The 13,399-nt window shown below is 41.3% G+C and overlaps 1 protein-coding gene and 1 long non-coding RNA gene across 2 annotated transcripts in view; one reads left to right on the top strand and one right to left on the bottom strand.

The window, feature by feature from the left end:
• The first annotated feature begins 356 nt into the window (after window positions 1-356).
• The window catches only part of LOC144529117 (retinoic acid receptor beta-like), a 314,488-nt gene continuing 301,445 nt past the window's right edge, over window positions 357-13,399 (top strand). Inside the window, exon 1 of the mRNA XM_078268068.1 lies at window positions 357-617. The gene's annotated coding sequence lies outside the window, so the exon portion shown is untranslated. The remainder of the gene's footprint in view (window positions 618-13,399) is intronic.
• On the bottom strand, window positions 10,547-10,990 carry LOC144528822 (uncharacterized). The gene is made up of 2 exons (XR_013502935.1): window positions 10,857-10,990; window positions 10,547-10,772 (listed from the first exon to the last, which is right to left on the bottom strand). It is a non-coding gene; the product is annotated as an uncharacterized LOC144528822 (long non-coding RNA).

The raw sequence follows: 13,399 nt of genomic DNA, 5'->3' as shown, positions 1-13,399 counted from the left end.
AACTAAACTAAAGTACTAGTACCTCAATTGTGTACTTAAGTAAAGTACTTGAGTACATGGACTTAGTTGCATTCCACCACTGGTTTTTCCAAAAAGTGATGCTCCCATTAACCCCCATAGTTCAAACGGAAGACAGCGTACAGTTCTCCCCGCCAGACAGAAGGGATTCAGTCGTTAGTGAAAATGAACTGATGAACTGTGTTGTGCGGGTATAAGCGCCACCTAAATGCTCGTGTCATGTGGTTTAACAGTGTCAGTCTAACGAGCGCTCCCATCACGCTGGATTAGACCCCGTGTTGCCATGTTGCGACAGCGCGCCCGTTATAAAAAAATAAATAAAGAGCTCCCTCCGTGTGTGTGTGTGTGTGTGTGTGTGTGTGTGTGTGTGTGTGTGTGTGTGTGTGTGTGTGTGTGTGTGCGAGCAGCGGCTGCGCGCCGACGGGTCGGGTACCCTGTGCCAAAAAGGACTTCACCCCACCTCCCCCAAGAAGGAAATAACGGCGGCTCTTCCTTCCACTCGGCTGCATTCAGGCAAAGGTTAAGCTGCCGAGGGGCGCGGAGCGGCATACGGATAAAACTTTGAAAAAAAAGATGCCAGGACCAGCTGCGGGATGCGGGTAAGTTTTTCTCCCTGCACGCTGTCATGTCTGGATGAATCAAATCCTAATCTGCGGCAGGCAACTGTCTCTGTGACTTTGTGGCGAATTAAAATACATTTGATATGTGTTGAAATTTAAAACACATGAGAAAAGTTATGTGACATGGAAATGTGCTGCGGCTCATCGGAGCTGTCATGCGCGCGCGGGGAGGCTCCGTCTCGGTTGGGTGAAGTGGGTCAGGGAATGGCGCGTGGCTGCTTTCATCCACCCATCCACGCACCTGACGACGGGTTTGTTTGGGTGCGCGTGGAAGTGGCAGAGCATTGGACCGTGGAGCCACAAACACCCAGCCATATTCATTCCCAGCATGCCTGCTATTTTTTTTATTTGTATGTGCTGATGCTGCTTTTGGCACAAGGGCGTAACTTTGGGTTCAGCATGGAAGGAGGGTTGAGATCCACTTTTGAACAACAATTTTTATTTTGAGCATATCAAACGCTTCATTTGCTGCGTTCTGGTGAATTTGTCTGCACCAATTTGTGCCTTTTGTGCATCAAGTTATTTTTCAAATGTCTGTATTTACAATTTGTAAAGGAAATGATAATAGGTTTTTAGGGTGGTTGCACTGGCCATTTTTGATTATTGGGGGGGTTGTTGCCTATGTTTTGGCCATCATGAATGAATGAATGCATGCATGTGGTGCGTTGGCAGGTACAGTTTGGATGATGATGATGATGATGATGATGATGATGATGATGAATATATAATGGCATTTACCTGTTGCAACCAACAACTGACCAGTGTAGAATTCAGGCAATAGTCTTCAAAAGTGCAAAGGTGATGTAATTTGTTGCTCTTGCACTTGGCATACAGTATAGGTGCAAAGCAAAGGGGTAACTTTGGCTTCAACACTTTTGAGCTGCATGCAATTTCCTGCATTCTGGGGAATTTGTTGGGGGTTTGCACTGGCCAGTTTTGATTATTGGGGGGGGGGTTGTAAATCCGGTCCCCCCTGTAAATTACGCCTGTGTTGCAAACTGCATCCAACATGCACAATTCATATAAAATTTCACAACAGCCTTCATACATTGCATATTGAGGTCTTCATTTGTTTTAATGTTGAAGAGAAAGTGATTGATCTTCAAGAAATTCTAAATTAGTTTCCATGCCGATACAGTACAGTGGTGCTGGAGATAATATCCAGCAGCACAGGAAATACTGACTTAATAGAAATGCATATCAGGATTGGAACCAATAATGTAATTTGATCCACAAACAGAGTGGATGGCTAAAAAAACAACAAGACATGATTGTTTGAGCTCCTGTTCTGTGGCAGCTGCTGGTGGGTGTAAAAGGGCTTCATCGGAGACTCGGAGTACCTGAGAGTCTGCGAGAGGCTCCTCTCCATCCTGCAGGCTTTTTGGCAGTGCGATGCCTCTCCTTTTCAAAGCTCATTTCCCATGCCTTTCATGCCTGCAGTTTAAACCCCTTTGATGTTTTTCTCGCACTGAACCCTGTGCATTGAAAAGCGCTCTCTGGTATGGTAATGTTCTCTGATTGTCTTCGGAATCTTTTAATTAACCCACTTGTATGCACACCGCAGCATTGTCTTATAGATAAAAATGCCATCAGGAGGGGGGGAGGGAAAGCAAGCCGTGACAGAATGACATGCTGTCAATGGGGGTGGGAGAGATTTCAAAGTCAATGGCAGTTTGGGCTTAAATGATCGCCCAGTTTGATATTGTCTGCAACTTATTTCTGTGAGAAATCCTCGCTTGGGATAAAGAAAAATAAGTAGTGCTTTATACACTGGTGGAGCTGGTGATTAAGACTTCAGCTACACTTTATGCAATATTAATGACTTTGGAAGATATCAAAGGATGAACCTCAGAGATGCAATAGCCTGAAGTAAGCCTACATTAATAATGTGCTTAATTCCATCAGCGATTCCAGTGTTCCTTTCAACGCTTTCATGTCGAGCCTCATGCCCAAGTCAAAGCTTTTTTGTTAATTATTCCATACATTTTCATTTTCTCTGCATTTGCATGACTCAGACATCCCTGTATTTTTTTCGAATTTTGTAAGTTTTTTTAAATATCTTTTTGCAAAGCTCAGTATCCACACATAAAAAACATATCTGCCTTGCATTTGTCAATAGATTTTTCAAATGTTTCAAACGTTTTAATCATGGAAAAACTTGCCCTGCTGCTCCCCTTGCATGTACTGTGTGTGGAAGGTGCATGTGACATGTGATTACCAGTAGCAGTCAGTAGGTGGCAAAATGCTCTCAGGGATAAGACAAGATCTATCATGGCGCTGTGTGACATTCTGAAGGGCAGCTCGCTGAAGTCACAGACGCTCAGCCGAGTTTCAAAGACATCGATGTTGCTTCTCTGTCTCATCCCATTTAAGTCTTGTGAGGAGGATGAAACTCGGGCCTCTTTGAAAAAAAAACAGATTCAACCTTATTACAGTGCTGGAATTTTCTTCCCTGCGCTGTCAGAGAGCATAGGCTTCAAATGACTCAACTGTGTTTGAGGAATATGTTTTGAATTCTAATGTGTGTGGGGTTACACCGATGCTCTGTTTTGAGTACTGTTGCTAATATATATATATATACACACATTATAAAAGGTGGAAAAATTTGCCGTCTGGCTAACACTGGCGCATTTACAGAAATGTTGATTAATGTGCATTGTCCTAATTAATGAATACATCTTACAATAATATGTTTCAAGGCTAGATTTCCAGCCAGGGGCCTAAAAAGCCACAGGTCCATTGTGTGAAAGCTGGTTGTACAGTATTTCATTTCATTATTTAAAAAGGTGACACCCAAGGTCCACCTACTATTTAAAGTTAAGCTTAATTTGTATGCCAATATTGGTGAGAAGTCCTGAAAACATCAGTTGACAACTGGGAAAACTTGATAGTTTGATGACGTTGTTAATGAGTAAGTGGAACTTGAGGGGAGATTGTTTTGTCAGCTACTGTTTCCAAGGACAGGAAGTGTCAAGCCTAAACTACTAATTTGTTTAGGAATTTGCACCACTGAAGTACAATATTAACTTCCTGCTATAATGTCTAATTGTGTGGTCCTGTTGTGTATGAACGGCCCAGTGTCAACATGTTACAATGTGAACACATTCTAAAATAGAAAAAAATCCTTTATTGAGTCCTTTATTGAGTTTTTATAAAGTTGTGTTACAAACGAGATCAGATAAGATGAGCAGCAGCAGTGGAGAGAGGCTAAAACAGATCGAGAACGTTGTGAATGAAATAAATGAAATAAAAAATTAAACAAATTACATTTAAAAGTTATATACTATGTATATATATATATATATATATACACACACATGTATCTTATGCACAATACAATGATGATAATGATACATAAGTATAATATACACCGTAATAGTAATTTAAAGCAATACTGTGATATAATAGTATATATATAACAACTGTCTGTGAGTGGTAGGCCTGTAACATTATTACATAATTATATTATAATTGTACATTTTTTTTTACATAATCTTTGTTTAATTAATTGCTAACATTAGCTAAGGTGTTAAGGAGTATGACTAGTTGTTGATTTTGTTTAGATATGCCAAATTGTAATTATATAAGTGACTATTGTCAGACTATATATTTTTATAATTATTTTAATTTTTAGTTGGTGGCACTTGACCTTATACACGTTCATAGCAACAAAAATAACAAGGGGGGATACAGTTAGAAAAAATGTTTTATGATAATAAAGAGGTGTGGTTTACTTCATAGGGTGTGTATTTGTGTTGCTACATTATCTGGGTCACATAACACTGATGTAACCAAAAGATGCATCCTGGGATTCATTCAAAACTTTAATTTGTTTAAAAAAGTAATATATAAGCTCAGTGTTCCCCTCCACACATCTCAAGATGAAGGGGAGGAGCAGATGTGTCAGGAAGCCAAATATTATGTCAGAAAGAGATTGGCTGCAATTGCTTCTACTGACGAATAGACTGTATGTTGTAAGATGTTATTTACAGTGGTACAATGGAATGATTTGGATCCCCACTCCCCGCATACCAGGATGGAAACCCTGGCGATGTCTGTGCCTTGCTCTGGGAAATGGAACCCCAAACTCTGGCAGTGTTAGCACAACCATGTTAGTAACGGAGTGGCTGTCCAACAGTACACTTGCAACCATGTATGTTTCTTCTGAATGCCAAGCATTGTTCAATATGTAAGTGACAGAAGCTAGATGGCTAATTTGGCTTGTTCTATCACTGCAAAAAGGTAACTTTTTTCAACTTAAGATGAGTTTAACACTCTCAGTAATAGGTAATAGGAAGGTCATGATGAGTGAAGTATCTGTTTTTGAAGGAAAATTAGGTTTTCAGTGAACTCAGACCCCTGGCGACTTGTTTCGTGTAATGGGATTATTAGTCTTGCATAGCCAGGACAGGTAGTCAAGCTAGCTGTCTGGATTTACCCTGCAGAGATCTGAGGAGTAGTTAACCATAGTCTTCATAAATCCATCGGAGTTTAGAATGTCAACACAAAGGAAGAGGAAGGTGACTGACATCCGGCCAAAAAGAGGGACATCTGGCTTAATTTCCGGCGGCACCGGAGCAATCCCGAAAGTAGAACGTCGTGGATATTATATACAATTATAATTATTATGTCCTTAAAACTGGCAAACGAAGGCCACGTGTTGCATACATTTGAAGGTGCTTTAAGAATGTGAAGCTCAGACACCAAACAAATCTCTTATCAAACCTTTTTCTCCTTGTTCTTTTATATTAGTAAAAAACAACGTGCAGATGATTTACGTAATGTTAGCATGCTTGGAAAGGTTTGGAAAAGACCATTGACTGTTTGAAATGACAAAAATCCCCAGCAGCACATTAAATCAGCTATCGCAAATAAATGTTAGCAAGAAACATCTTTTCAAGTTAATTAACGTTAGCAAATGACAAGTTTTCATTTCATTAATGTTAGCAAGTGACAACTTTCCAAGTCGTTAGCAAGTATGTTTTTAAGTAGGCTAACTTAACACAAGTAACACGTTTTCAGTTAATTAATGTTAGCATGTGACAAGTTTCCAAGTGACAAAAGGTTTCAAGTGAACCATTTCATATCTATTGCAGCTTATCTATCTAATATTCAGGTTGTAGCTACATGTTGGGAACATCATTTGGATTGCCACTTTTCTACCCTCTCAGCCAACAAAATGTGATAATTAAGTTCCTTGCAAAAGTCCAAAGTAAAATTTTATACGATTTGACTGAGATTCTGACTCATTACAAGGCTATTGAACCTCAACCACATTCAAAGGGAGCTATGCCCTGATATCAGACACAGCTTATAAATAATTTGGCACACAACTGACATCTCTGCTGTGGCTACTGCAACACCTTAACGCAGGAGTATACCTGAGACTGTAGAGCCCTAGTCTATAAAGTCAAACTCCTAACCCTGCCAGCTATATTTGCATTTTTTTTTTTTACCAGTTAAACAGTTAATGTGCACTGTATTAGTAAGGTAATGCAGAGATGAAACAATGTATGCTATATATTACCATCCAACTATGCACAATCATTGCTTTTATACATGGAAATGTAGCTCTTAATAAGGATATCACAAATAGCAGCCGTTGCTCTGTTCATCTTGCTATCGTATTATCTACTACAAGTGATAGTATAATTAAACATGTTCGGTGAGGGAAAGCAGTAAATGAGTAAGATGGACCATGTAATGTGGAGAGTCAGGGAGTGGAGGGGTGGGAAAAGAAAAGATGAGATTATAGAGAAGCCTTTGATGCCGAGTCTGGCTATGGGAATCCTAGTGTGCCTTCAGGGGAAAGCTCCTCTCACACAACATCAATAATGAATGAAAGATATCTTGTTCAGTGGAAGACTGAACTTAACTGGCATACTGATTTGTTACCATGAACCCTATGTAAAAATTGCATCAGCGTGTTTGTTATGCTTCATTAGCCAGATAAGCAGCTGTCACTGATGTCAAAGGAGGGAGAAACGGGTTGGGTGTTGAAACAATAATCCGGAAAAAAGAATGGATTTGTGGATTTTCCCAAATTCCATTGTTTTGAATCGTTTCCTAACTAATGAGGTGTTAATTTGTTTTCCAATGCAAAGACTACAAGAGTGTCCATGGAATATTCAAGGTGTATCTCTACAGCAAGTTCTTTTATAGGCCTCTGCTCCTTTGCTCCAATTGGAATAAAAGAGGTGCCAGTACTCGGAAACGGAAGGCATGGCATGCATAACATGGGGCGTCTGTGGCTCAGGAGGGTAGAGAGGTCGACGGTTTGATTCCCAGCCCTTCCTGTCCGCATGTCAAGTGTCCGTTGAGCCAACGCATTCTCTTCTTTTCTCTCATTCGTATGATATCGTACAAAAAGTTATGCACACTAAAACTAATGATAGCCCACGAAAACTAGGAGACCTCCAACTGGTCACATGACATCGGCTACAGAGCTCCGTGCTACAGAGCAGCAGTAGCTGTTTAAGCTGCTACTGAGCTTCGTGCCACCGGCTACGGTGCCACGCATGGTGCTCTGCATGCTGCTCCGCCTTGGTGCTCTGCATGGTGCCCCGCCTTGGTGCTCCAGCATGGTGCTCTGCATGGTGCTCCGTCAGGTCAGCAATAGTTGGTGGTTCAGTAACCCAAGACTAGGTGACTGTGCACTGGGTACAGAGCACCACAAGCTGCCGGTCATATCGGCAGAGATTATACGGTTAAGTTGAGGCAAGAAAAAGTGAGCGTTATGCGGCGACGAAAGTTCAGTTTTGGCACCAAAACGACTAGCTAAGTCTAGAAAAAGATTGTGGTTTGGATTAAAACACTCCCAAGAATCATTCATTTCTTGGGTGAAAGTCTTTTGTTTTCACCGGGAAGCGAACTCCACTCCCTGGCCTGTGTTTTAATGCCAACCCATCCTCCCCTTCCACCTCCCTACACGGCCAGCTGCGTTCTTATACAGAAAACTTGTAAATCATATGAATTACAGTGCTTAACTTTTTGTAGCTTTTCGAATGTATGGTTCATGAGAACAGGCTGTTTGAGCAAGACACTGAGTCCTAAGTTACTATCGATGGGCAGGCCAGTGCCTTGCATGGCATTAAGAATGGCAAATTGTGAAGTGCTTTGTCCAGTAAGGAAGAAAGGTGCTACATAAATGCAGTATACAATATAGTATTTTGTAATACAAAATATAGTAAATCATGTCCGCAAATTATTTGCCAGGCATTGTGGACAAGATTTTGGAGGAGCTATAGCAAACGTGTCCTTAAAATATGTTTATTTTATTACTAAACAGATTTGCCTAATATGTTTGGAAGGAAACATAATGGCTGCATGGAATATGTTCAAATTTGTATTGATACAAGACACTGGTACAAATGCTATATACAATCCAATAATGTATAATAATAATAATGATGTCACGGCAGGATCCACCTATTGCACATCAAAGCGGGAGTGAAGCAGAATAAGAGGGACAAAGACTGACTGGGAGACTAGAGTCAGTGTGAAGAGAATGTGTTTCTGATTTTTCGTGACGTTTCCCCAACAAGTTGTATTAATGTTTTGTCCGCGTCTTGAATGTCTACAAGTTTCCCCAGGGTTGTGGTTAATGTTGTGACAATGTCCCAAGAAAGTTTTTTGGCCCCGATCCTGATCCTTTAACATTGAGTCAGATTCAATATGTACCCATGCAAGGGTGCTTTCACACCTGAGCTGCTTAGTCTGTTTTAAGGGACACTGGAGTGTTATCTAGGGTAGTCTAGTTCATTTGGGGAGGTGTGAAAGCTCATTCAAACTTATGTGCGGACCAAACAATCAAACCATTACACAGTCCCTCCAGGATTTCGTGGCCTTTTGGCCCAAAATGCCTGAATTTGTGGCAACGTTTGTAAAAAACTGTGATAAAAGTTGTGATGTATTTTATATTTTTGTTGCAATGAAGTTGCAAGAGGCAGTGAAAATTGCAAAAAAAAGTTTGAATTTGAAAAAATTGAAAAAAAGAGTGAATTTTTTTGGTGTATTTCTAAAAATAAAAGGAAACTTGTTTCGGGGAGAATAAAAATACTCTGGGCTGAGTTTTCCTAGTAACCTTACCAAAAAGGCTCAGGATTCTGCAAATGTTGGTATAATATGAAAATGGCTGGTGGATTTAAGACAAAAAATAATAATTTATTGAATGAATCTAATTTGAACATGTGTGTCAGTGGCTTGTTGATCTTTACATTGTTAGTTAATTTCCTATCCTGGCCTGGGACACATTCATACGGTTTGATAAAGTAACGTTACTTATTGGACTTTAACTTGTCATTGCACTCACAATAACGAGCATATAGCTGTCCTCAATTAAGGTCATCCTGTACGTCTCATCTCCGTGGGGGGGAACTGAGCAGCAACCCCGCCCGCTGCAGAGAGCCGACAGGAAACAGCAGCAGCTTTCAGCGACGGAAAAATCGTTACAGCGTACATTGATGTTACAATGTATACAGGTTTGCAGGACGGTCTGAAATGTTTTGCAAGGTCTTTCGCTGTACGTTTTGTTGGTAAATGTGAGATGTTCGAGTCACACGTCTCATTTTCATATCAGAAACAAGGAAATTAATTTGGCGACGTACGTGTGTTACGTTAACCCGTTCTCACTCCTGCTTGGTCATTGGCTCTCAGAGTCACATACTGACGCAAAGTCTGGCACGTGGGACTGCTGTGATTGGTTGAAGTCGCGGGAAACTGGTTATTGGTCAAATTTGCGGAAAAGTTGTGGTGATTGGTCATTATTGCAAGTCGCACTGAAGTTATTGATTGGGACTTAACTGAGTGATAAGTAACAGTATGCAGGGGGAAAGAGAAAAATATGCCAGTACTTTGTAGTGTGATTACTGACCAACTTTAAGCACTGATTTGATCATTCATCTCATGTAAAAAGGCACATGCGGGTGCCCAGATAGCTCAGTTGGTAGAGCGGGCGCCCACATATAGAGGTTTACTCCTTGACGCAGCGGCCCTTTGCTGGTTGTCATTCCCCCTTTCTCTCCCCTTTCACGTCTTCAGCTGTCGTGTAAAAAGAAATGCCGAAAATGAAAAAAAAAAAAAGGCACATGCTTGAACAAGTTGGCATTTATGTACTATTTAGTCAGTTCCGCAAAGAGTCATCAGCCAGACTCAAAGCCACAAATTCTAGGTTTTTTCATCATTTTCAACATCCACAACAGCATAGACACCCACACACAAACACAATGCTGGCACACAGCATCACTGTGCATCATCATTCCACTTCCCTGTACAGTTTCAACACCACACAGTTCCGTCACAAGGGATTATTGATTCTTTAACCTACGGGAGAAACACAGTGATTTTAATTAATTATTCATGCTGAATCCCCTCACAAAACTGTCCATTTAATGATTATGATACAGTCTGCCATATCTAAGAGAGGTGGCGAAGCCGACAATAATTCAGGGTGATAGTGTTCAGCGTGGAAGCGCTGACCCTTAATGTGCTCCACTTCCCACCTTATAACAATTTTAACAGGGAGTAGAACTGGGATTTCTTTGCAGCAGAAGTTATTTGAAGGGCATGTTACGCTGCTTTAAATACAGTTTTAATTTCCAAGGCAAATGACTCATCTGAATAATCCTCTTGGTTAATACTTCAGCATCATGCTCTGTAACATGTATGTCGCAGGCTTGCTGCTGTGGTAAACCACTCGTACCCTTTATCAGTCCCTGCTTGCTCAGTGCAGCCTGAGCTAAAGGGTCAAACAGCATTTACACATACATAGTGTTCTTCTCACAGCTCTGAATGAATGGGCTTTCCCAATTCAGTGCAGGTGACATAATGCTAAACATTGTTGGACTGAAAGGAGTTGTTAGGAGCTAGTTCTGACCCAGAACGCAGAGCTATCACACAGACAATGTAGAGCAGTTTTAAAAGGTTTAATTAAACAACGTGTACTCAGAGTTACACAGCTGATAGAGATCCGAGATAGAGGCGAGACGACGGGGAAGAGTCCAGGTGGTTTCGGGACATGAGGGAGACAGGCAGAGATGAGTACACTGGTGGTTTTCCCAAAGTGGAGACTGAGGCTGGACGGTGAGGCTGGGAGCATGCAGGCACAGCGGAGAAAGCAGCAGGTCTGAGCGGAAACTAGAGAGAGACACACAGGGTAAGTTTAAGCACAGCGAACAAAGGCAAAAACTAGAATTCTTCTGGGACTTGGAGCCAACTTACCACATGGGTTGTCGTTAATGAACTGACGCTGAGAAGGCGATCAGCCCGAGTTTAAATACTGCTGGGTTGAATGTGGATGATTAGCTGCAGCTGTGAAGATCGGCAGTGCATGGTAGAAGCGGCCACGCCCCTTGACCTACTTTCCTCCAGACCACGCCTCCAGCACGCCAAACGGAAAAACACAGACAAAACACAAACCAACACAGACACACAGGAAAAAGACATCCAAAGCAGGGCGGAGAGAGAGCTGACCATAACAGGAGTTTTCAGAAGTTGATGTAGAGACATGGACTAAAACCAATAATCAATGTCATGTTAAATTTTATGTTAGAAATATATACAAGCAAACTACACTATGTATGTGTATATATATATATATATATACACACATATATATACACACAAATACATATACACATACATACATACATACATATATATACAGTCATGCTAAAAAATTAGGACACTCATGCTAAAGTTGACTAAAAAGAGGAATAAAAAAATTGATCATTTTTTTTATTTTGGAAATTGATCTTAATGCCTTAATTAAAAAAATGAGGAACAATCCAACCTTTAAGGACACCAATTTTGTTTGTGAATGAATAATGTATCGTAAATAAATAAATGTTCTTCCTTAAAATACAGGGGGCATAAGTAAGTACACCCCTATGTTAAATTCCCATAGAGGCAGGCAGATTTTTTTTTTAAAGGCCAGTTATTTCATGGATCCAGGATACTATGCATCCTGATAAAGTTCCCTTGGCCTTTGGAATTAAAATAGCCCCACATCATTGCATACCCTTCACCATACCTAGAGATTAGCATGGTTTTATTTCAGCCTAATAGCTGGTTTGATTTGCATTGAGAGATGATTTTATGGAAAGTACCCCATGCCAATCTCTAGGTATGGTGAACGGTATGTGATGATTTTCAATTCAATTTTATTTATAGTGTCAAATCATAACAGGAATTATCTCAGGACACTTTACAGATAGAGTAGGTCTAAACCACACTATAATTTACAAGGACCCAACAATTCCAGTGATTCCCCCAAGAGCATGCATGAATGCGTAAGTGCGACAGTGGCAAGGAAAATCTCCCTTTTAGGAAGAAACCTCGGACAGACCCAGGCTCTTGGTAGGCAGTGTCTGACGGTGCCGGTTGGGGTTATGATCAACAATGGCAATAACAGTCTTAATAATGATATTGTAATAGTTATAATAGTTCATGGTGTTGTAGAGCACAGCAGGGCATTGCAGTGTGTAGCAGGGTGTAATAGGGCACAGCAGGGCATAGGGCAAGTCCACGGCGACAGCTGCCACCATGATGTAGATGCCATCATGATCCAAGGTGATGATGCTGGGTGGAAAAAGAACATAAGGACTCTGGGGAATAAGCTCCCCGGAGCTATGTTAGTAACAAGCATTTCTGTGACACGAATACACACAGATGGAAAGAGAGAGGAGAGAGAAGCTCAGTGTGTCCAAGGAGGTATCCCGGTAGTCTAGAACTATAACCGCATAACGCTGCAGAGAAGGGGAGATAGGGAGGCTGTGTTCCATGATTGTGGCTACACACCTTCCCCCGCCGGTCTAGGCTAATGCTGCGACTCATTACTCCCTAAGTATATGTAAGCTTTCTATGGGGAGAAGCAGAGATAGGGTGGGGGTGCGCCATGACTGTGGCTACACACCCACCCCCGTGGGTCTAGGCGAACGCTGCAACTCCTCATACCCTAAATATAGTAAGTTTTCTATGAAGAGAAGCCGAGATAGGGAGGTGGTGCGTCATGACTGTGGCTACACACCTTCCCTCGCCGGTCTAGGCGAACGCTGCAACTCCTCACTCCCTAACTATAAGCTTTATCGAAGAGGAGAGTTTTAAGTTTACGCTTAAAGATGGTGACGGTGTCTGCCTCCCGAACCCAGACTGGGAGCTGGTTCCACAGGAGAGGAGCCTGATAGCTAAATGCTCTGGCTCCCATTCTACTTTTAGAGACTCTAGGAACCACAAGTAACTCTGCATTCTGGGAGCGCAGTGCTCTAGTAGGACAATAAGGTACTATGAGCTCTTCAAGATATGATGGTGCTTGACCATTTAGAGCTTTGTAGGTCAGGAGAAGGATTTTAAATTCAATCCTGGATTTTACAGGAAGCCAATGCAGAGAAGCTAATATAGGAGAAATATGATCTCTTTTCTTAGTTCTTGTCAGAACACGCGCTGCAGCATTCTGGATCAGCTGGAGAGTCCTAAGAGTTTTATTTGAGCATCCTGATAATAGAGAATTACAATAGTCCAGCCTGGAAGTAACAAATGCTTGGACTAGTTTTTCAGCATAGTTTTGAGACAGGATGTTCCTAATTTTGGCAATGTTACGAAGGTGAAAAAAGGCTGTTCTAGAGGTTTGTTTTAAGTGGGCGTTAAAGGATATATCCTGATCAAAAATAACTCCTAGATTTCTGACAGTAGTGCTGGAGGCCATGGCAATGCCATCTAGAGTAATTATATCTTGGGATAATGATGTTCGGAGGTGTTTAGGGCCC

The sequence above is a fragment of the Sander vitreus genome, chromosome 14 (assembly GCF_031162955.1).
Source record: "Sander vitreus isolate 19-12246 chromosome 14, sanVit1, whole genome shotgun sequence".
Lineage (NCBI taxonomy): Eukaryota > Metazoa > Chordata > Actinopteri > Perciformes > Percidae > Sander > Sander vitreus.
Note: the sequence above shows the minus strand (reverse complement) of the source record. Positions and strands in the feature narration are given on the sequence as shown.